General features: G+C 39.3%; 1 long non-coding RNA gene across 1 annotated transcript; it reads right to left on the bottom strand.

The window, feature by feature from the left end:
* Positions 1-3,245: 3,245 nt before the first annotated feature.
* LOC140624222 (uncharacterized) lies at positions 3,246-23,776 on the bottom strand. The gene is made up of 3 exons (XR_012023725.1): positions 23,555-23,776; positions 21,743-21,955; positions 3,246-3,533 (listed from the first exon to the last, which is right to left on the bottom strand). It is a non-coding gene; the product is annotated as an uncharacterized lncRNA (long non-coding RNA).
* Positions 23,777-25,463: the final 1,687 nt, after the last annotated feature.

A 25,463-nucleotide genomic window follows, 5' to 3' on the forward strand; every position in this document is an offset into this window, starting at 1 on the left:
GTGGAGTTCATGGTACCACCATTTTGAAACTTAAACCTTTGAATTACACCTACAAATAATTAATCTCTTAGCTTTTAAAATTTTCATATTATATACTTTAAAATTCTCATGCTCATCCCTGACACTCCCTTCATCCTTGATACTATAATCCTGACCTTCAATTTACCCGTAGGTAAAGGGCCCCACCACCTATCATAGGTGAGGATAAGAGATCAAGATAAAGGGAGGGTCAGGATGAAGATGAGGATCAGGTGGGAGGGGAAGCAGGGAAAGCTTGATGTTTTTAGCTAAGGACTTTTTATTTCAAGGTCAATGAATCCACACACTTTCTCTTCACTCCTCCTACCAAAATTTGAATCCCAAAAAGTGGTTTTTAGCTTCTGTAAAGCCCGCATCTATGTGAAGAGACCTTTACCAAGAAAAAAAAAATGCTGAGGAAATCAACCCACATTTACTCTGGGAAGTTTAATATGCCTAGTAATGACACCAAAAAAGATAAATACTGAGCCAACTTATGTCTACCCAACACTGGAGCACCAAAATTAGTTCCAGTATTGATGTTACCAACCAAGTGATAGAGCAACGTTATTGCAGTGGGAAAACAGACTCAAAATACACAAAACCAAATATATCCAAAGTTTACAAAGAATTCTACAAGTCAATAAGAAAAACATAGACAACTCAAAAGAAAAATGGGGAAGAGACTTGACATACTTCAAAAAGAAGATATTCAATGACTAAGAAATATAAGAAAAAATACTTCATCTCATTAGTCATCAGGAAAACACAAACTCAGGTCTAATTAAAAACAACTGTCCAGTAGAAGACAAAATGGAAAAAGGCTGATGGTACCAATGTGGTAAAGAGGTGAATACTGCTGGTAGGAAAGATGAGGATACGTTCGGATATAGAAATTTCACTCCTAGGTATGTACTCGAATGAATTGCATGCACGTGTACACCAAAATTACGTGCGAGAAGTTCAGAGTGGTATTAGTCATAATAGCTCCAAACTACAAACAACCCAAATGTTCATCAATAGTACAATGAATAAATATTTTACAGAATATTTGTATAAGAGGATGTCAGATGACAAACTGCACTTACATACAATACAACCAGTAAATTTTATAAACATTATGTTGGGCCAAAGAGCCAGACAAACAAATGTAACTAGGAAATCCTTTACATTTATATTTGCCTCAAAAACAGGCAAAACTAAACTGTGATTTTAGAATTCGGGATGTGGTGTACCTTTGGGGATGGTGGAAGGAAAAGCGATTGACTGGGACTGCAACAGAGGGAGTACTTCTGGGATTTTTCTATTTCTTGACAAGAGTTATAGTTTCACACAACATCATTTTGTGATCATTTATTGCTATCCATATGCGATCTGCATACTTTTCTAAGCATATCATACTTTTTAAAAATTTGAGAGGGAAAGAACATAAGTCTAGGGGCACAGACTAACTCTAAAGGATTTAAATCTTTATTTCTCATTTATGAACCGTCTGGCATTGGGAAATGTATGTCATTTCTCTCAGCCCCAAGTTTTCATCTTTAAAATAAAGAGGACAATACTTACTGACTTTCTATTGCTAAAGGGAAAAATTCATAAAAAATTATTTAGTAGGCACCTGGTGGCTCAGTGGTTGAGTGTCTGCCTTTGGCTCAGATTGTGAGCCTGGGGTCCTGGGATGGAGTCCCATGTTGGGCTCCCTGCATGGAGCCTGCTTCTCCCTCTGCCTATGTCTCTGCCTCCCTCTCTGTATCTCTCATGAATAAATAAATAAAATCTTAAAAAAAAGAAAAAGTTATTTATCGTGGTAAACGTTTGCTTATCTAGTCCATCCCCTCAGTTTACAAGTACACCAAAGAGCCTGAGAAGTGATAGGTCTTATTCAGGATCCCTCAGCCAGCCTGTTGTCAGGGCCAAAATTCAGGCTTGTGTGCAGACAGTACACACAGGCAAGGGCAGCTACTGTACTGCGAACTGAAACTGAATGGAAGACACCCTTTGGGATTTTATGTTTGCTTCCTCTGTGTATGTCAAAAACACAATACAATACAGAATTTCTTCTTCTTTTTTTTTAAGATTTTATTTATTTATTTATTTATTTATTTATTTATTTATTTATTTATTCATGAGAGACACACACACACACAGAGGAGGAGACACAGGCAGAGGGAGAAGCAGGCTCCATGCAGGGAGCGGGATGTGGGACTTGATCCCCGGACTCCAGGATCATGCTCTGGGCCAAAGGCAGGCGCTAAACTGCTGAGCCACTCAGGGATCTCCAGAATTTCTTCTTTGCTTGATCCTTGCAATAGGCACAACTTGGCTAGTCTCTGCAAAGCAGCTCTGGAGAAAAGATAAGAAAAGAAATCAAGGGACGCCTGAGTGGCTCAGTGGTTGAGCATCTGCCTTCAGTTCAGACTGTGATCCTGGGGTCCTGGGATTGAGTTCCACATGGGGCTCCTGCAAGGAACCTGCTTCTCCCTCTGCCTATGTCTCTGCCTCTCTCTCACTCTCTCTCTCTCTCTCTCTCTCCCTCTCTCCCTGTCTTTGTCTCTCATGAATAGGTAAAAAAAATCTTAAAAAAAAAAGAAAAGAAATCAAATAAGTAGTTAGTTCAATTTAACATTTACTGAGCATGTACTCCAGCCCAGTCACCGTTCGACACCCTTAGAATCCATCAGTACACCAAAGAAACAAAATGTCTGTCCTCCAACGCATGCTAGCAGGTAGAGGGCAGAAAGGGAAGGAATTAGATCATGAAAATTAATGTGATTAAATCCACTATTATTTTTTAAGATAATAGGTACCTGTTGTAAAATGGAAGTTTTATCCGTATTCAGCTCTAATGAGGCCAGCAGATCAGAGGATGCCACCATTAAAAAGACAGTCTTTGGAGCATCTAAGTGGCTCAGCCAGTTAAGTGTCCAACTATTGATTTCAGCTCAGGTTTTGATCTCAGGATCTTGGGATCGAGCCTGCATCGGGCTCCACACACAGCACAGAGTTTGCTTGGGATTCTCTCTCTCCTCCCTCTGCCCCTCCCCGCCCCCCACTTGCACTCTCTTTCTTTCTCTAAAATAAATAAATAAAATCTTTTTAAAAAGATACTTACTATACTTACAGGCCCTGCTACACCTCAGGGGGCACACAGGGAAGCACAGGCCCATCAGGAGGCAGAGGAAGCAAGGGGAAAATGTGGACAAGAGCCTTTATTGTTGTTTCTATAGGAAGTAACCGGTGAGACAGGTTAAACAGGTTTAGGATTGGCTAGTTTGAATAATTTCAGCAGGTTCTGGGATTTCAGTACCTGGCCCTGGGATGACTAGGATAGAGGAATACCGTCCCAGGTGGGTAGCTGGGCCTGTGGGCTCCGGACTTGGTTTGTGTATGAAAGGCTCACTTACAGGCCAGCTGTTCACTGTCTGCAGGAACTGGCTGGCCCCGGAGGCATGGTCTCTCCAGGGTCAGCAAGGCACCAGATGTCAAAACATCAGAAACACGGTTAATACAGCACTCTGAAAAACAAAGAGGACAGAGATGAGAAAAAATGTTGAGGAACCAACAATCATCTCCAAATCTAGACTATTTATCAAACAAATCATCAAATGGACATGTGCATTTTTCTTAGACGAGGTTTATGTTTCCTTCCACTTTTTTATTCAGTCCTTAGCTGCCAATACAGAATTGATTGACACACAGGTGAGAAAGTCTGGCATGTGAAAATGAAATCACATTTTGTGACTAAGCACGATGTTAGAAAATAAAATAAGAAAGAGCAGTTTGTGTTATCTATGTACTTGTGTAGCACAGAAGCCACACGGACAACAATGGGCTTTAAGTCCTCATTCTGCCAAAAGGCTGCTTACTTAATGCTCACATCCTCATCACTCAAGTATTAATCTCAGCACCCCCATCTCAAGATCCACAGGTAGCTATAGTTCCAGGAACATATGGCACAGAAATGACAAAACAACTTGTCCGTACATACGGCTTACTACACATGGTCCCCGATAATGAACAATGAAAGCTATACAATGATTCTGGCACTAATCTCTAGTCTCTTCTTTCTGCGAAATAATTATCTTTAATCAGTGTCATTCTGAGAATATTTCTGATCTAGGCCTATGCTTAATCCTCTTCACTGTCAATCACTGAGTAATAGTAGCTGCTGGGTGGCGGTGGTAGGCAGACCTGGGTGAGTACAGGAAAGCATAATGGAAGACAATTAAAAGTTGGCAAAGTAAAAGTGAGAGTTATAAGTGAATAACCCAAGCAATAAATGACAAGAAGGAAAACACTTTTGCAAACATTTTAAAAACACTGCTATTTTACAAATAATCAAGGCAATCACAACCTGTTCTAAGCGCACAACACTTCTGAATAGATGGCAGCAGAGACTGGGGAGTTTTAAGAGGCCCCAGAGTGGTTAATGGGGGAATTAGCACAATTCAGAAAAGACATTAATTAGGTCAATCTGCAGTTTTGAAAAACTTTAGCACCTCTCCAATGCTATTAGTGAATTAATGACCCCCGTTACTGAACAATAGACAGAGATTAACACAAAAATTTGGTCTGTTTAAAGCCAGCTTTGAAAAGGAAGTCCAAAGAAAAAGCCAACAAAGTTGGAAAACTGAAGTAAGAATTAATGGAAGTGTGTTTGTGAATTGTAAAAATAGAAGTCTACGAAGTAATGATGTTTTTATCCATAAAGAACTCTGCAGCACAAATCCTACAACTAAAAATAAGAGAATGCTCTGATACCGAGCCTACAAAGAGAGATTGTGTAACTTCTCTAAAAAAGAAATTGTTATCTTGTGTAAAGAGTATAGGATTCACCCGATAATACTTGGGAACAAGAAGCATTCCAAAAATGTGTTGATCTTTAAATTAAATTAATTCTAACACCAAGTTTCCCTCATCAGGGCGGGGTGGCATATTTTAGAAGCCTCTCCTTTGAGCATTATGGAATCCAAGGCGCTTATGTAACGCTTCAGAACAGGGAAAGGCCTGTCTCTCTCTTAATTTCACAATGGTTCTTATGGCCGCTGCTCCTGCTACTACTTACAGCAGAGATCCTGGTCCTTCACTTAGGGTTGAGCAACACTGCTCCACAACGGGCAGGGCTGTCCTTCCCAGTCCCCACCAACAACTACCAAAACCCTAGTAGGGATCCTACATTTATCACTCCGTAGGGCCTCCTGAAGTAAGTGCAAAGATTTTACCAGATAGTTTTGTCATCTGTATGTTGCAAATAACACTGTTTTTTTTTTTCTTTTATGCAGAGGCCTGGGATTACATAATTCAAAATGCTAGTTGTTTCGAAACACAGGATACCATCATCAAACTCCCCCAAATTTGAATGATCATTCAAATTCCTGTTATGCAATGATCAATAATCAATCAAATATCAGGAGTCCATGCTCACTTTTGTGTTGAAAAACACATGCCTTTGGCATATCTGCCAATCAATTTATCCCATTCTTCCTTACAATGAGTGATATAAAAATCAGAATTCACCATCAAGAGCTAAAGCTTCTGCCTCCACACAAATAATTCCTGAATGTGTTGTGAGTATTGGGGCTTAAAAAAAAAAGATAATAATTATTTTCCAGAATAACTCTCAGGTTACCATAAAAGGGATCGTTTATGAATGATAAATCATGTTGACTGACTTGAATTCCCCGGAATGGTTTTCTATCTCCTCCATGTCTATTTTAAGATTTGCTACGTGGGATTCCACACAGTTAATCACAGTTTGATCTGCATGAGCACATGGATCAGGGAAGTCTTCTAACACTAAAATTTCCAGTGGAGGTGGCATAACAAGATTTGGAATCTTTGGAGAGAAAGGCCTGAGGGTAAAGATATTTGACGATATTCCTTGCAGATTTACAGACAAGTTTGCAGTAATAAAGATCAGAAAATAGATTAGTAATAAACTTCTTTAGAGGGACATAATTATAGGGTTTGGTTCCTTTCTAGAAGAGAAGCTAAAAGAGAATTACAATCAACACAAATTTTAGAGGCACCTTTAGTGGTAATCATGGCACTTCTCAAGAGCAAGGGCTTTGCAATCAATTTTTGTGTAGTTGTGCTTTATGGACGACACAGTTCTTAAATATTAGGCAGTTAGTGGCTCCACTTTCTTGCACTTGCACCTGACTATGCCCAACCCCAACATCGTGAGATGAAGTGTCAAAAACAAGAAAATAGTGATTATTGATCTTCTTGATGTACTAGTCACATACTAGTGTTGAAATAAGTCCTGCAAATTCGTCAGTCTGTCGATGTCTCGCTTGGTTTGGCTCACTCCGGGCATCCAAACATTGAATTACAAGGTCAGGTACATACAACAACTCAGGAATCACAAATAAACAATTAGGGTTTTAAATCTTATCTTAGGATGAAGAAAACTGAGGGACTTACTAAAAACAACAAAACCACAGTCAGTAATGAGAATTCCATTCCATTTACTTCACACACTTGTATACACTACACTGTAAGAAAGAGTGATTCTGGAATCAGTCTCCAGTTCTGCCTCACTATGGAACTCATGATAATCTTAACCAGAGAGTTTAATTCTGGTCCAGTTGGCATCCTTGTTAGACCTCTGCGTTGCCCTCATTCTACATTTTCTGACATGTACTAGTCTGATGGTCTAGTCAGTTCTTGAGAATGACAGAGTAATGTTGCAGCTCCTTGTCACCCTGAGAGCTCTGTGCCTGGGGCAAGGAGCATAATAAGTGCTCTCACTTCAATAGAGATTTATGAAAATGTAGGTGGAACAGAAAGAGGGAGTGGGAAGAAGCTGGGTTCTTGTAGAACACCAAGGAGTCCACAGGCCTGCAGCTTACTGACCTTGAACTTGGTTCTCTTACTCCACTCATCTCTGCTCAAAGGCCTTAGAGAGGGTCCCAAGTGCAAGAAAGGGGGCTTATGTTTTTTGCATTATCTTTCAAATTTTATATCTTGTTCTTGCTAAACACTGTTGTGAATCAGTATTCTCTGTACAAGAGCAGCATTCTTCTTCAAGCTGTAGCAATAAGAATATTCAAACCTCTTGGGTTTTAAAAAAGGAGACAATATGATACTTTCTATGTAATACTGTTAATCACCCCCCCACAATAATAGGGGCCCCAGGAATTACCAGGATCACTTCTCACTGCAAACCGTGAGGGTTACAGCCACAGAATTCAAAAGCCTATGAATTTTTTTGTTTTGTTTTACACTCCAAATAGTATACTCATGCTCAGAAATTCAAAATTACTGGATTCCTTTTAATCTACAAAATTGAGTAAATCTAGGACCACATTCTTGCTTTATTTGTAGCCTGGGCCTATCACAGATTCCATTTTCTCTTTCTTGACTGAAATTAATATTAGTAGCTTCTTCTGAAGGTAACACCAGATGTTCCTGATGACTTCGTTTCCCCCTTGACAGCTTATTATCATAATGATGTGAGCCTATCTAAAGTCTATCCATGAGTTTGTCCTCTGTCATCTGCAAAAGTAAGGAATCACTAAAATAAGATAATACAACCAAGTTCTAAAAACTCGGTATGTAGTTGAGGTATTAAAAGATTCAGGAGTGATGACTGGGCAACTGTAGAATTTACATCCATAACCTTGGGCATGAGTCATTATTGAAAAGATTAATCCCTCTGATATAGCAGTGAGGAGTTTCCTTACCTATATGTGCTGGATTGGAGGGGGTAGGAAGGGGGAGGAAAGGAAAGGGGATGCTGCTGAGGTATCTTAGATAGTCTTCATACAACTAGCCAGTTCAAAGACTCTCCAATTCAAGCTATCATCATCATATTGAAGATTTAAAATTTTCAGAGAGAAATAGAAGAAAGAAAAAAACTACAAAAACTAATGTGTAATGACTATATGCTATGTGCCAAGCACTTTGCTAAGCATTTTACAAATGTTACGCCATTTAATTCTTACCACAAACCTAAGAATAGGATGACATTCCAATAACTCCATAGTGACTATGCCACTGGCCTGACAGATTAATGGACACATAGCCTATCCACACCTCCTCCAGTCATTATGCCATACCTCGGAGCACTGGCCAACAGTAAATCACATTGCCCAGAAAACTGAGGTTTAGAGTAGTTAAGTAACCTGCCCAAGACATACAGCTAGAAAATGGCAGAGTCAGGACTTGAACCCAGATCTGCCTGATTTGAAAGCTTGAGATACTTTTCTTTTTACTCTACTACGCTTCCTTCTCTTACAGTGAACCGTACCATACCAAGAGTCTTTTTGTGACCATTAAGATGCTAGATGACAAGTTACCCATGAAGAAATCCTGCTGAATACTCATATCACCCATGAGAGCATTATGCTTTTTACCTTTTGTCTATACTCCTATCACTCCAGACACCACCTAATTCTTCCCCAAATATACTTGGACTAGACTTCTTTCTTGCCTTTGTTCATACCCTGCCCAAGTCAAAAATGTCCTCTAGCCTTCACCCTCCATTTGAAATTCAGTATGTCTTTTAATGTTGAATTACACATTGCCTCCTGTACTAGGCAGTTAATCTGCTTGCCCCTATCACAATTCCTGCAAGGGGCAGCTCAACAGCCATGTGATCCCACCTTTTTGCACACTCATGCTTCCTCAACAATGGCTGACCCAAGGCCAGCCTATCGCTGATTAGCTGCCCATCAGGCCTTTACAAAATATAGGGACTGCATAGAATGATACTGAACACTAGACCCAAAAAGTTCTATCAGGCTAAGGCTAGCAACACTACAAGGCCAAGTGAAAGTGGAAGCTAGCAGAAACAGAGAGGGATGAAGAAAAGCAGAAAGAAAAGGAATCAGAGGGCCTCTGCCATCATTCAACTGCTGAAGGCCCCCTTCCTCCTGAGCCTGGAGTGTGTTTTCATTTTTTGTGATCTTCGTATTATTTCAACAATCTCTACCTGAGTTGGGAGTAGGTCTTAAGTAAAACAACAGCATCTTGCATGGAGATCAGGTTTCTCTGCTCACTATTCAAGATTTAATGTCTTCCTGGTTGGCATTTACTAACCCTTTTGATTTATACTTCAAGTTGTGGTACTTTTATCTCACTTTCAATTAATGTTAATTATGCGTGTATCTGTCTCCTCACTTTTCCTTCAGACCAAGTCCATTCATCTTTCTCTTCCTTAGTACCCAGTAGAATCTGGCACATACTAGATTCTTAACAAATGTTTATTGGATTGGGTAATACTTGGTGATGTCAATAACCATATCGTTAACTGGGCCTTCTGAAACTGTATTACTGACGTGCCACAAAAGGCTTTACCATCACTACCACCTCCACACGGAGGCATCTGCTACTAAAAGGTAGCAGAGAAGGAAAAGGAAGCAAAGATGTTTAACTGACCTCCCACATTTGTGTTCCCTTTCTATAGTGTGGCTGTTCAATGACTTCCCGTCCACAGGCCATATTTCCCATCCCCCTTCATATAGTTCATGTCTATTTCTTCCCCACAGAACATGATAGAAGCTTCCTCCAGACCAAAGTAGATATTAAATCATTGTGAGGACCATGTAACATAGAAGGAGCCTGGATCCTTGATTAAACCTATGGAAGGTTGCTGACCAGGGAACCCTTCAATGGACTGTGACAGGAGCAAGAAGTAAGTTTGTATTGGGTTAAATTATTGGGATTTCGGGGTTTAACTGTTAGGGCAGCTGGTGTTAATTAAACAAATACAGAAGACCACTGCCCCATTTCTTCTTTAAGGTTGAAGTATCCCCACTTCTTCTAGTCTTTTGTTGTCTTGTTAAGATATTGATATGATTAATTGACTGACAGACAAAATTTCTTCACCACCGTTTTTTAACCATTAGTAGATCCATCTTACATTTATTCCTACATATAATCGAATTATATTTTGTTGATGTTTACCAGGACATCTTACGGGAAGAAGAGAGTGAAGGGTAAGATGTGGAACTAATAATAATTCCTCTGAACTTGATTTGACTCCTGAAGGCCTTCACTGGCATGTGGACAATTAAGATTACCTGACTCAAGGTGATCTAAAATAATAACGCAGATTCTGGATGTCAGTCTAATGGAAACAAACCTTCACCTCATGAAATTTGCAATCTGCATCCCTAATTCATCAAGCAGAGTGTGGATGCTGCCTTTCTGCTTTAAGTCATTAATATGTTGATTTCGATTGAACCAAAGAGGACTCACTGAAGGGTTTCATCATGAACTACATATACAGGGCAATCCTACAATATGTCATCAAAAACAATTTACAAAATTGTGGTTTTAAGACAGATGGTGCAGCTCTGTAATATAAATAGTAAGTAGTACTGCCCTTGTCATGGTTAAATTCCTTTTTGTGAAATTTAAACCTTAGAAGGATGATTAAGGGTACTGAAGAGAAGCATGCTTTGGATAAACCCCCGAGTTCATCAGATGCTTTACATGCATTGGCATGTGTCTGAATCCCACAGACCATTAGGAACAGAGTGTGCTTTGGTTCAGGCCACTTATTTGATATGCAGTTAGGCCATAAAGAAAGGCCCTTAGCATATTAAGCTAAGGAGACCCATTCATGGACGTCTCACTCTATAATATGCTTCGATATGCCCCAAAGCCATGATTTCTTTCTGTCTCTTTTCTTTCTTTCTTTCTTTCTTTCTTTCTTTCTTTCTTTCTTTCTTTTAGACTGAGAGAGTGTGTGAACAGGGAAGAGGGTGGAAGGGCAGAGGGAAAGGGAGAGAGAGAGAGAGAGAGAAACCAAATCTTAAGCAGGCTCTGCACCCAGCACAGAGCCAGACTCTGGTATTGATCTCTTATTTTCTTAGATAAAGGTTATATTCAAAGTTTTGTTGGTGACACTTGCACATAGTAATAACAATTAACATTTTTTAGGCCGTGACTAGGTAATGGACTTTGTGTTATTCACTTTCCATTTGTCATCGCTCTGATCCTCACAGTAACTGTATGAAGGTATCCCAAGATCAGTGCCCATTCAGGCTTAAGAAAAGCAAGGCTTCACAGAAAATATCATTCTCAATGGGGAAGCACTGGGAGCCTTTCCCCTAAGATCAAGAACAAGACAGGGATGTCCACTCTCACCACTGCTATTTAACATAGTACTGGAAGTCCTAGCCTCAACAATCAGACAACAAAAAGACATTAAAGGCATTCAAATTGGCAAAGAAGTCAAACTCTCCCTCTTCGCCAATGACATGATACTCTACATAGAAAACACAAAAGCCTCCACCCCAAGATGGCTAGAACTCATACAGCAATTTGGCAGCATGGCAGGATACAAAATCAATGCCCAGAAATCAGTGGCATTTCTATACACTAACAATGAGACTGAAGAAAGAGAAATTAAGGAGTCAATCCCATTTACAATTGCACCCAAAAGCATAAGATACCTAGGAATAAACCTAACCAAAGAGGTAAAGGATCTATACCCTAAAAACATATAGAACACTTCTGAAAAAAATTGAGGAAGACACAAAGAGATGGAAAAATATTCCATGCTCATGGATTGGCAGAATTAATATTGTGAAAATGTCGATGTTACCCAGGGCAATGTACACTTTTAATGCAATCCCTATCAAAATACCATGGACTTTCTTCAGAGAGTTAGAACAAATTATTTTAAGATTTGTGTGGAATCAGAAAAGATCCCAAATAGCCAGGGGAATTTTAAAAAAGAAAACCATATCTGGGGGCATCACAATGCCAGATTTCAGGTTGTACTACAAAGCTGTGGTCATCAAGACAGTGTGGTACTGGCACAAAAACAGACACATAGATCAGTGGAACAGAATAGAGAACCCAGAAGTGGACCCTGAACTTTATGGTCAACTAATATTCGACAAAGGAGGAAAGACTATCCATTGGAAGAAAGACAGTCTCTTCAATAAATGGTGCTGGGAAAATTGGACATCCACATGCAGAAGAATGAAACTAGACCACTCTCTTTCACCATACACAAAGATAAACTCAAAATGGATGAAAGATCTAAATGTGAGACAAGATTCCATCAAAATCCTAGAGAAGAACACAGGCAACACCCTTTTTGAACTCGGCCACAGTAACTTCTTGCAAGATACATCCACGAAGGCAAAAGAAACAAAAGCAAAAATGAACTATTGGGACTTCATCAAGATAAGAAGCTTTTGCACAGCAAAGGATACAGTCAACAAAACTCAAAGACAACCTACAGAATGGGAGAAGATATTTGCAAATGACGTATCAGATAAAGGGCTAGTTTCAAGATCTATAAAGAACTTCTTAAACTCAACACCAAAGAAACAAACAATCCAATCATGAAATGGGCAAAAGACATGAAGAGAAATCTCACAGAGGAAGACATAGACATGGCCAACACGCACATGAGAAAATGCTCCGCATCACTTGCCATCAGGGAAATACAAATCCAAACCACAATGAGATACCACCTCACACCAGTGAGAATGGGGAAAATTAACAAGGCAGGAAACCACAAATGTTGGAGAGGATGCGGAGAAAAGGGAACCCTCTTACACTGTTGGTGGGAATGTGACCTGGTGCAGCCACTCTGGAAAACTGTGTGGAGGTTCCTCAAAGAGTTAAAAATAGACCTGCCCTACGACCCAGCAATTGCACTGTTGGGAATTTACCCCAAAGATACAGATGCAATGAAACGCCGGGACACCTGCACCCCGATGTTTCTAGCAGCAATGGCCACGATAGCCAAACTGTGGAAGGAGCCTCGGTGTCCATCGAAAGATGAATGGATAAAGAAGATGTGGTTTATGTATACAATGGAATATTACTCAGCTATTAGAAATGACAAATACCCACCATTTGCTTCAACGTGGATGGAACTGGAGGGTATTATGCTGAGTGAAGTAAGTCAATCGGAGAAGGACAAACAGTGTATGTTCTCATTCATTTGGGGAATATAAATAATAGTGAAAGGGAATATAAGGGAAGGGAGAAGAAATGTGTGGGAAATATCAGAAAGGGAGACAGAAACTAAAGACTCTAACTCTGGGGAATCAACTAGGGGTGGTGGAAGGGGAGGAGGGCGGGGGGTGGGGGTGAATGGGTGACGGGCACTGAGGGGGGCACTTGATGGGATGAGCACTGGGTGTTATTCTGTATGTTGGCAAATTGAACACCAATAAAAAATAAATTTATTATAAAAAAAAGAAAAGAAAAGCAAGGCTTACAGAAGTAAATAATGTGCCCAAGGTCACAGTATTAAATTAGTACCAGCGCCAGGACCAGAACCAAGACATTCTAAATCCAGTGCTTGCACTCTTTTTTTTTTTAATCACATTTTATTAATGCATAAGTAGTACATGTGTGATGTGAAAAAAATTCAAATACAGAGAAGCACATATGAAAAATTCAAATATCATATTTCTACTGCTTAGAAATCAGCACTATAACACCTTAAAGCAAATACTTCCAGATCCCATTCTAAATGCACATATTTATTTTCATCAAAATAAGATCATACCTAGCTCTAAAGTCTGCTTTTTCAGACAAGTATTTCAGTAAATTTTTTCTTGTCTAATTCTGGAAACATACTCAAATTTCCCCAATGACCCAACAATGTGTTTTACAATTTTTTTAAAGTTGATTTACTTAAATAAATATTCAATCCAGGGCAACATACTGCATTTTTTTCCCTATGTCTCATCAGATCCTTTTAATGAGGCACTCTCTTTTTTTTCTTTTTTTAAATGACATCCCTTTGTTAAAGAGACTAGACTAGCTGTCCTATATAATGTCCCGTGTTCTGGATGTGCCTCATGGTACCATTTAGCTTATTGTTTTATCCCTTACTAATTGTAAATAAGAGATCAAAGATAGTAACAAGAGTTAGAATTCCAACCCATGACCTAGGATTGTATCTTTAGATAAGATATTTAACTGCTTCGAGCCCCAGTTTTATATTCATAAGAAATTATGAAGACTAAATGTGATGTTAAGTGTCTTGCAGAGAGCTATATGCTCAGCACATGGGCCAAACTCCACAAACATCAGCTAGCACTAGGAAGCAGTCACACAGGGGAGTATACAATAAACTGAGTTTGATTTTAAATCAGTGACATTTGATGATTGAATGGGCAGAAAGAGAGCCTTCAATCAATATTAGCCTGCATAATAATCTGCTTGCTTAGGGCAAGTGCTTAATTTTAAAATTAATTTAATGGTATCATTATATATAGGACCACTTCTCAATTTTTAAAAAGAAAACTTAAAGAAAAGCAGGAGTAGTTGGATTGCTGCCTACCCCCTTTTCTCTAGAAAATGCCTGCCCTGTTCACTGACTGGGGTTCCAGTTCACTGACTGGGGGTTCCCCGAAGGCCTGTCTTCACTGCACACAACTGGGCAGAGCTGATTGGCTAAAAAGCAGACTCCTAACCAATCAGATTCGCTCTCTTGAGGACGTGGAATTGCGATTAAGGAATTCCAGGCCGGTCTGGTGGATGGAGATGCTGTAACTCAGGAACTCTGGGTCACCCATATTCCATCCACCATGTTAGAGTAACAGCTAACACTATTCTACGGAAAGAGAAGAATAAGACACATCTCCTGAGAGAAGCAAAGGTTAGAGATGAAAAGACTTCCTAATTTTCCAATCCATTTCCAATTTTTTTGTTTCTTATCTCTTCTTACACTTCAGGGTCTGTGAGATGTTCCTGAATATCCACACAATAATACACCCTTTTTGTTTTATGCTTCTTGTTACTTGTAACCAAATACAGCAGCAAATGTCCTTGAAACCATTGGGGAGATACCTATTTATATTTATGTACACACACACACACCATACATACATTTCATCCTCTAACTTGATAATGCATGGTTAGCATTACAGTGTTCTTTACAACTCTGTTAAGAGGGCTATCACATTTTCTTTCAGTTTTGGCTAGCAAAGAGTAAGAAAATGAAGACCATATAGGCTAATATGTTTATTTCAAAAGAATGTTTAAATTGACACAAATTTTTATTGACCAAAAATATAATTCATTTGAAATAGAAAAAGGCCAAGATACAGAAAGCTGTTCTAAGATACAAGATCTCACTCAAGCCCTAAGAAAGACCAAAAAATGTTAGTGCTTAATATCATAGAGTGATTTTTAAAACTTCTTTAAAATGGTTAGAGAATACTAATGTCTAAGGAGTAGTCATTGAGGCTAAGCACAAAGTTTTCCTAAAAGAAGCAGAATGGTAATGCTTCCAGAGAGGCAAATACCAAGGATATCAAATTTACATTTTTTTACTCAATACATAATTTAGATGAAAAAAACAAAATAATACCAAAAAGTTATTGATTTGATTTGATCCCAGAAATTGGAATGAAATGAAAATGTTTCTAACTAAGATGAAAATGTTTCTAACTGACATACATCTATACATTTTTAAAATTTGGGAGTTTATTCACTTTATCTTATCTATCAAAGCATCATTTATTGTCGACTGCTCATTAAGGGAGCTTGTGGAAAGAAAAAATTTTTAAGTATAATGCTTTTTTTTTTTAAAGATTTATTTATTTATTCATTCAGAGAGAGCGAAGAGAGAGGCAGAGACACAGGCAGAGGAAGAAGCAGGCTCCACGCAGGAAGCCCGATGTGGGACTCAAACCTGGGTCTCCAGGATCACACCCCAGGCTGCAGGTGGCTCTAAACTGCTGCGCCACCAAAGCTGCCCCGTATAATGCTTTTAATGATTATATAATATATGCTTTGGTGAAACGCTACAATTTAATATCAATCCCAAAAGCCTTTTGGAAGTTTGAGAATTAACTTTCTGATAACTTATTTGAAGGCCTATGACTATAATTTTGGATAAAATGCCATGTAAGTATATAAAAAGAGATACTGACCAAATTCAAGAAAAAAGTTGTTAGCAAAGCCACCTATACAATCTTTTCTTCTCAATTACTTTACTGAAAATGTGATTCCCTCAAATATTCCCACATGTACCTATCATGTGGTAAATATGTCCACCAAGATAATTATGAACAGAGTAATTCAATGTGTTCATTCAATGAAAAAATATGTATCAAGTATCTACAATGTGTCTGGCAAATGTTCAAGGCAATGAGTTTAGAGGAATGAATGAAAAACACCAAGTCCGGACTTTCAGGGAGTTTATATTTAAGAGCAGGAAGAGTAGGTATATACGAATGTATATGAACTCTGAAAAAAACCAAGGCAAAATAAAGCAGATAGAGAGAGAGGTAGAAGGAGAAAAAATGCTATTTTAGCTACAATGGTCAGGAAAGCCCTCCATGATGAGCAGGGATATAAAGGGTGAGTAAATGAGTCATGTGGCTGTCTGGAGGGAAACTCTTTAAGGTGGAATGACCAGCAAATGTGCATGACCTGAAGTAGCAACATCCCTGTCCTGTTTTAAGAATAGTTAACACAAACATGGCTGTGGTTGAGTACACAAGGAAGAGGGTAAAGAAAGGAGAAAAGAATATGAGGAACAAATTGTGGTGATTTTATATTTGTCTGTAAATTCTGTAATACCTCTCCCTTCAAAAAGAGAAGTCTAATTCTTCTCCTGTGAAATGCAGGCCAGATTTAGGGACTTGATTCTAATAAATAGAATGTGATAAGAGGATGCTGCGTGACTTCTGAGACTAGGTCATAAAAAAGACAGCTTGTGCTTCCCCTCTCTCTTGAGTCAATCATTCTGGAGAAAACTATATGCCATGTTATAAAGACACTCAAGCAACTTACAAAGAAGCATACATGGGGAGTATCAGAGGCCTCCCACCAAGAACTAGCCTGCCATGCCAGTTAGTGTTCAATATAGAAGGTACATTACCTGACTTTTTAAAAAACATCACCCTAGCTGCTCTGTGAATATACTGTGGGAGGAAATAGTGGAAGAAAATGATTACAGGATTCCAGATAAAGGAATATTTTGGCTTATATTAGAGCAGTTACAATGCAGAAAGTGGAGAGGTATTTAAGTTTCAACTGGATCAGATGCTAGTTGAGTAAGATGAAAATTTATTATAGGTTTTAAAAATATGTTTCTTTGATGAGCATTTTCAGTGATAGAATGGGCATGCAAAACCTCTTAGAGTAGGTTAAAGAGAGAATGGGAGTGTTAAGATACATATGGTAAACTTTAGAACAACCACTGAGAAAATAGCTAAATATTATAACTAAATATATATATATACATATACATATATATATATGAGAAATAGCTAAAAGAATTAAAATGCTACACTGGAAACTACTTAATACAAAAGAAGGTAGAAAAGGAAGAATAAGACAAAAAAAGATATGAGACATATAAAAAATAATAATTAAAATGACAGATATAAGTCTACTTATACCAGTAATAATATTAAATGTGAATGGATCAAATAGTCCAATCAAAAAGTGGAGATTGTAAGCCTTGATTTAAAAAAACCAAAAAGCTCCAGTTTATGTTATCTTCCAGAGGCACACATTAGATAGCCAAAGTATGCAAAGAGCCCAAGTGTCCATCGACTGATGAATGGATAAAGAAGATGTGGTATATATAATCAATGGAATATTACTCAGCCATCAAAAAGAATGAAATTTTGGGCAGCCCGGGTGGGCTCAGTGGTTTAGCGCCACCTTCAGCCCAGGGCGTGATCCTAGAGACTCAGGATTGAGTCCCACATCGGGCACCATGCTAGGAGCCTGCTTCTTCCTCTGCTTGTGTCTGTGCCTCTGCCTCTTTCTGTGTCTCTCATGAATAAATAAATACAATCTTAAAAAAAATGAAATGTTGCCATTTACAATGATATGGATAGAACAATAGTGTATTCTAATAAGCAAAATAAGTCAGTCAGAGAAAGACAATTACCACTGGATATCACTCAAATGTGGAATTAGGAAACAAAACAGATGAATGTATGGGAAGGGGGGAGAAAAGAGAGAGAGAAGCAAACTAGAGGAGACTCTTAGGGATAGAGAACAAACTGATAGATGATGAAGGGAGGTGGGTGGGGAATGGGCTCAATCAATGATGGGTATTAAGGAGGGCACTTGTGATAAGCACTGGTGATATATGTAAGTAATGAATCACTAAATTGTGTTCCTGAAACCAATATTATCCTATATGTTAACTAACTAGAATTTAAATAAACATTTTGGAAAAAAATAAATATTTTCAAATAAAAAAATAAACATAAGTGGGTTGAAAGTAAAAGGACAGAAATAGATATAACATGCACACAACAATCATTAGAAAGCTGGCAATATTAGGGATGCCTGGCTGGCTCAGTGAGTAGAGCATGTGACTCTTGATCTTGGGGTTATGAATTTAAACCCCACATTGAGTACAGAGTTTACTTAAAAAAAGAAATAAAGCTGACAATTAATATCAGGAAAAGATGGACTTAAAATACAGCATTGCTGGGCAGCCTGGGTGGCTCAGTGGTTTAGTGCCGCCTTCAGCCCGGGGTCTAATCCTGGGAACCTGGGATCGAGTCCCGCATCGGGCTCCTTGCATGGAGCCTTCTCTTCTCTCTGCCTGTGTTTCTGCCTCTCTCTCCTCTCTCTCTCTCTCTCTCTCTCTCTCTCTCTCTGTCTCTCATAAATAAATAAATAAAATCTAAAAAACAAAAAACAAAACAGCATTGCTATATATAAAGAGGAATATTTTAATTTTTTTAAAAAGGTCAAATCATTTGAAAGATACAATTACAAACATACACACCAAAGAGAGCATCCAAAATATATGAGGCAAGAATTGACACAACTAAAGGTAGAAATAGATAATTCAACAATAATAGCTGGAGATTTCAATGTCCCTATTTAAGTAATGGGTAGAACAACTAGACGTAAGATCAACAAGGAAACAGAACACTTGAATAGCACTATAAACCAACTAAATTCAATAGGTATCTGTAGTACACTATATCCAACAATAGTGATATATACTTTCTCAGGTGCACGTAGAACTTTCTATGGTAGGCTATAAAGCAGCATCAACATTTAAAAAGATTAAAATTCCTTTATAATATTTTAATCCTTTTTAATGCTTTAATGCTTTTTCTCAGAGCACTCTGGAATGAAATTAAAAATCAATAACAAATTTGGAAAATTCACAAATATGTGGAAATTAAATAATCCAGTGCTAAATAATCGATAGGTCAAAGGAAAAAAATCACAAAGGAAATTCCATAGGGAATCACACAGAAAATACTCTGAGCTGAATGAAAATATTACATACCAAAACTTATGAGATGCAGATAAAACAGAGCTTAGAGGAAATCTATCCATGTAAAGTGCCTACTTTTTTTTTTTTTAAGACATATTTGTTTATTTGAGAGAGAGAATGAGCAGTACGGACGGGTAGGGTGGGGGGAGTGCGAAAGTAGAGAGGTAGGGGTGGAGGAAGAGGGAAAAGGAGAAAAACAGACTCCCCAGTGAGGGTGGAGCCCAATTCTAAGCTTGATCTCACCACCCTGAGATCATGACCTGAACTGAAATCAAGAGTCAGAAGCTTAACTGACTGAGCCACTCAGGCACCCATGTAAGTGCCTACCTTTTAAAAGAAGAAAGATTTCAAAGCAACAACTTAACCTTCTACTTTTAAACACTGTGGGGGTAGAAAGCAAGAGCAAACTAAACCCCAACCAAGCAATAAGAAAGAAATAATAAGAATTAGAGCAGAGTGAAATAAAGAACAGGAAAAGAATCAATTATAGCAAAAGTTGGTTCCTTAAAAAGGACAAAACTGGCACATTCTCTAGACTGACCAAGCAAAAAGAGAAAAGGTTCAAATTAGTATAATCAGGGACAAAAGAATGATTAGTACTACCAGTCTTAGAGAAATAAAAAGAACTATGGGAATTACTATGAACAACTATATGCCAATGAATTAGATAAATAAGATAGTCAAATTCCTAATGAGACATAAATGAATAAAACGCAAGAAGAAGAAAATCTGAACAGACCTCTAACAAGTAAAAAAAGTGATTTTAGTAGTCAAAAAACACAAATAATTAAGTCCAGGCCCAAACTTTACCAAACACTTAAAAAAGAATGAATGTGAATCTTTCACAAACCCTGCCAAGAAATCGAAGAATATACACTTCCTAACTCATTCCATGAGACTTTTTTTCAAAATCAAAGATAACACAGAAAAAGAAAAATACAGACCTCTTATAAATATAGACACAAAAATCCTCAAAAACCATACTAGCAAACTGAGTCCAGCAACACATAAAAATGACTGTACACCATGACCAAATGAGATTTATCACATCAATGTAAGTTTAGTTTAACATTTGATAATCAATTAATGTTGCACACCACCATAGCAGTAGATAAAAAATAAAAACCATATGATTATCTCAATAGATGCAGAAAAAACACTTGACAAAATTCAATATCCCCTTCATATTAAAAACATTCAACAAACGGCATAGAGGGAAATTCCTCAATCAAATGAAAGACATTTACAAAAAGCCCACAGTTAATATGATACATAGTGGTGAAAGGCTGAAAGCTCTTTCCCTAGGATCAGGAACAGTATAAGGGTGTCTTGATCTCACCACTTTTATTCAACATTATAGTTTTCTCCACTATATATAGGATCTTTATGCAAAAGAATAAAGTTGGGCCTCTGTCTCACCCCATATACAAAAATTAATTCAAAATAAGTGAAAAACTAAATGGATCAAAGATTATAAAATTCTAAGAAGCAGCATAGGAATAAATCTGATTGCATTGCATCAAGGAATAGCTTTTTTTGGATATGACACCAAAAGTATACAACAAAAGAAAATAGAGATAAATTGGATTTCATCAAAATTAAAAACTTTTGTGCTCCAGAAAACATCATTTAAGAAAGTGAAAAGACAACTCACAGTATGGAAGCAAATACTTGGCAATCATGTATCTGATGAAGAATTTGTGTCAAAAAAAAAAAAAGAATTTGTGTCTAAGATATACAGAGAAGTCTTACAACTTGATAAGAAAAAGACAGCCCAATTAAAAACTGGGCAAAGCATATGAATAAACACTTCCCAAAATTAAATATACAAATGACCAATAAATACATGGATGGATGCTCAAAATCATTAGCCATCAGGGAAATGTAAATCAACACCACTTCCTACTCACTAGGAGAGCTATAATGAAAAAACAGATTACAAACAAGTTTTGACTAGAACCGCTGAAACTGGAACCTTGTGCATTGTTCATGGGAATGTAAAATGGTGCAGCCACTTTGGAAAAGTCTGGCAGTTACTCAAAATCTTAAACATATAGATTTATCATCTGACCCAGCAATTCCATTGCTAGGTATGTAAATTATTCATCCACACAAAACCTTGAGAAGTGAAAAAGAAATTAAAATTAAAACTTATGCTCACACAAAAACCTGGTTAGGAGTGTTCATAGCGACATTATTCATAAAAGCCACAAAGCAGAAACAAACCACATGTTCATTAACTGGCAAATGGATAAAGCAAATTTAGTGTATCTATACAATGGAATATTATTCGGCCATAAGAAGAAATGAAGTACTGATATATGCTTCAATATAGATGAGCTTTAAAAATATGCTAAGTGAATAAATAAATAAATAAATAAATAAATAAATAAATAAATAAAAATATGCTAAGTGAAAGAGGCCTTTTCCGAAAGACCACAAATCATGTGATTCTAGTTATATGAAATGTCTACAATACACAAAACTATAGGGATAGAAAGTAGGTTAGGGATTGCTTACGGCCTGGAAGTGAATTGAGGAAAATGGGTAGAAACGGATGGATATAGAATTTCTTCTTGGAGTGATGAAAATATTCTCAAATTGATTCCACAATCAATTGACCAATCAGTTGATGGTTGACAACTCTATGAATACACTAAAAATCACTGAGTGATTTTTGCTTTAAGTGAGGGAATTTTATAATATAGGAATTATATCTCGATGAAGCTGTACCTGAAAGGAGGTGAGAGAAAATGAGAGGAGAATTAGAAAACAACTGAGAAGATCAACTCTTTTGCAGAGTTTGCTATAATAGGGCAGAGAAATGGGGTGGAAGCTGGGGAGAAACGTGGAGTCAAGCTATGGCTAGTTTCTAAGTGGAAGACACTACATGTTTCTATTTTAATTAATGTTCCAGTGGGTGGCGATGGTGGAGAGGGAGAGACCGCTTGCAAATAGGCAGGAGGTGATGAGATCCGTTGCAGAAGTAAAGGAGTTGGTCTGAAGTCAAAGTGCAACCTTGTAGCTCAGCCTAGCAGCACCATGGGGCCCGCACGGAGTCTGGTGGCAGAGGCTGGAAGGGTGGTGCTGTTGCACTGAGGAGATTCTTTGTGAAGGGGAAGACAGAGAGAGGATCCGGGATAGAAAAGGGCAGCCGCCAGGAATCTGGGTGATGAGCCTGAGGGATGGGGGGAGGGGGGGGGCAGGAAATGGTACTGACAGAAACTAGCAACGACCCAAGACCATTGCTCTTGATAAGCCCTCTCTGCCCCCAGATCCCTTGGGACTGTACTTTATTTGCTCAGTGAAGGAACAGCAGCCAAGCTCCCCACTTCAAAGCATTCAGGCCCCATGGGTGGGGGTGTGATAACAGAGGCACCGCCACCTTCCATCTCTAGCCCCATGGCACATTTTACTCATGCTGGTTTCCCTCATCTGGTTTGCTTGTCACCTCATCTACCCTCTCCCCGCCCGACCCCTAACCCAGCAAGATTGATCTGAGAGTCATCCCTATACTTCGAAGTTCAAATCTCTACTTGTCTTTGAAATCCCTCCACTCTGAACTCACTATCTAACCCCAGCCTGGCCTGGACTCGGTTTGCTGTTCCCAGCTTGGCTCTGACAACTCCGAGTGATCTCACCCCACTGTGGAGCCCAGATAGGACTGTTGTGTTCTAAAAGGTCACCAGTCAATGGGGTGTTTGGAACTCAAAGAATTTCCCCATAGAAAAAAATTATTATACATAGTGGTATGGTTCCCAGGCCAATCCACAAAGGCCTATTTAACCAACCGTGCTGCTGGCGTAGCTGTCCTAAGCCATGGGGGCCCCTAAGTCTAGCGAGGTTGACCCAGAGGGGAATAGACCAGAGAGTGGAACCCTTGACAATTTAACAGTTCCCATGGAAACTTGGGGCGGGGGCGGGGGGAGAAGGGGGTTGAACAGTATGTCTCAGCGGGCAGCAAAGCAGAAGCAGAGGGCACCCCTGCCCGGAGGGGGCTCACAGAATGGAACATCACAGACTGGGAAGGGGCCAGTAGCAGGGGAGCAGAGGCCAGCCCCCGGATCTTTCATAAGCAGCATAACATGACAGGTCTCCCTTTCACTGCAGAGTACCTGCCCTCCAGCTAACTCTGTCTCTTTCTGCCCCATTCCTATGAAGTTCTGGACTTTTCTCTGGCCCCCTGACCACCCACCCCATCCTGCTTACTGGAGGGCCTCTGATTGCTGGCTATTCACTTAGTGAGGCTGCCTCTCTTTAGTTTGCATGCTTTTTGGTTGAGGGCAGGGTTTATTTTGGCTGCCTCCCATCTATGCCATTCTATAACCTTACTTTTAGTAAGTGCATCCTGGGCTCCTTGACGGGAATCCCTCTCTTCCACTGATACAGACTAGGGCATTGTTGACCAGGGCACCGTGCCCTCTGCCAGCCAACGGAACTGCAGGAGGGATTCCCAGCCAAAGCTTCAATTCCTCGGGGTCTAGCTCACTCTCTAGGCTTTCCTTCAGTGTGCAAGTGGATTGTTTTGAGTAGGAGTCCGCCAGATTTGTAAACAATGATCTGCAATACACACACGATATCAGAATGTTCTGTTCATCACCTATTTTATATTCCCTACTAAACCCCCCGAATGCTCGCCTGTCTTGGCCCCAGTCTACTTCAGCACAGACTCTTGCAGTTTCCTATGTGCCCTGCCTGCCTGGTCCTCCTGCTGCTGCTCAGGACCCACTGTGGCTCTTGCCATGCCCTTCCCGGCAAGCTTTTGGCTGAAATGAAAGCAAATATCTATAGGTTTTCCTTCCTAGCCCCTGCCATGGCTTCCCCTTCAAATTACACAGCCCAGTCTTCCAGGCCCATGTGTCTCAGAATCATCTGTGTGACCAGAAAAAAAAAAAAAAAAATTGCAGATCCACGGGTCCCAAACTCAGGAATTCTATTTCAGTAGGTCTGAGCACAGAGCCCGGGAGCCTGATGCTCTACAAACAGCCCAGGCGATCATGATGCCCACGATGTGGGAAGTGCTGCTGTGTGGCACCACCAGTCCTCTCACACGCCTGGCAGCCTTGCCATCCCCAGGGGCTGGTGCCCTGAATGAATCCTTCTGCCATGAAATCTCCAGGCTTTCAGTAAATATTTCTTGGAGTTTTCATGGATAGTGAGAGGGACCCACATCGAGAACTGCTAACAGCAATAACAGATAACAGCTCCAACCCCATAAGTCAATTGGCAAATTTGAGTTCACTTTTGCCAAGTTGAGTCTTGGTTTTAAAAAAAAAAATGGTTTTGACTGGTGAGGTGGAGGGAATCTGCATATTGATGAAGCTGCAGATATGTTGGCCCAAAGATACACACACTTACCTCCATTCTCTTTTCGCCACCATTTGAGGATCTGAAGAATTGTGCACAATGAGCTGGTAACCATCCCAACCTACCTGATTGAGGAGAGTAGGAATAAAAAAAAATCCGAGGCCTGGATTCATCAGCGCTCAGTATACAACACTGCCCCAGAGAAGGCTTCGTGCCTCAGACCATGGGGAACAGCCTCGCATCAAAGCAGGAGGAGGCCATCCCCAGCACAAAAGGATTTTCTAGCCCTCCGTTCTGTCCTTCTGTGCCATGCAAAATAGCAGACACATTGGCAGCAAGACGGAGGAAATGGTGTCTCAGACTTTTGAAAAGTATTATATTACATGCATCTCTTGATGACATGTAGCGTGGGTCTAGCACTACCACCCAGGCCAACTCCACCGGGGGTTTTATGATTATTAAGTGATACACTGTTCTCAGTGGTGGGAGCAGAGAGTTTTGCATGAGAGGTGGCCGGGATTGCCAGCTAAAAGGCTTGTTTTCTTTGTTTCAACATTTTCCTCTCCAACTTCCTATCACTCCCTTCCTTTAACAGAAAAAAAAAAAAAAAAACTATTTGTAGTAGCTGCTCTAGTTTCTGCCCTTAGAAATCTGCTCTATTTATTAACTACTCCTCCGGTGAAGAAATTCCACTGAAATTCCTTCAGGGCCTGGCTGCCTTTCAGCTTCTCTTTGCACATTCCTGCCTCTATGTATGTCACCATCTTAAATAGCTGAGCCTTCTGTGCTTTAATAAGGTCTCTCTATAATCTTTTTTTGAAGAACACAGACCTAGTTTTGCTAAGTTTCTGAATACCTTAGATTGTAAAGCCCCCATAATACTCTAATTAATTTCTGTTCCACCCTGTCTGCGTCCTCACTGGTCGGCTAATAA

Source organism: Canis lupus, chromosome 34 (assembly GCF_048164855.1).
Source record: "Canis lupus baileyi chromosome 34, mCanLup2.hap1, whole genome shotgun sequence".
Lineage (NCBI taxonomy): Eukaryota > Metazoa > Chordata > Mammalia > Carnivora > Canidae > Canis > Canis lupus.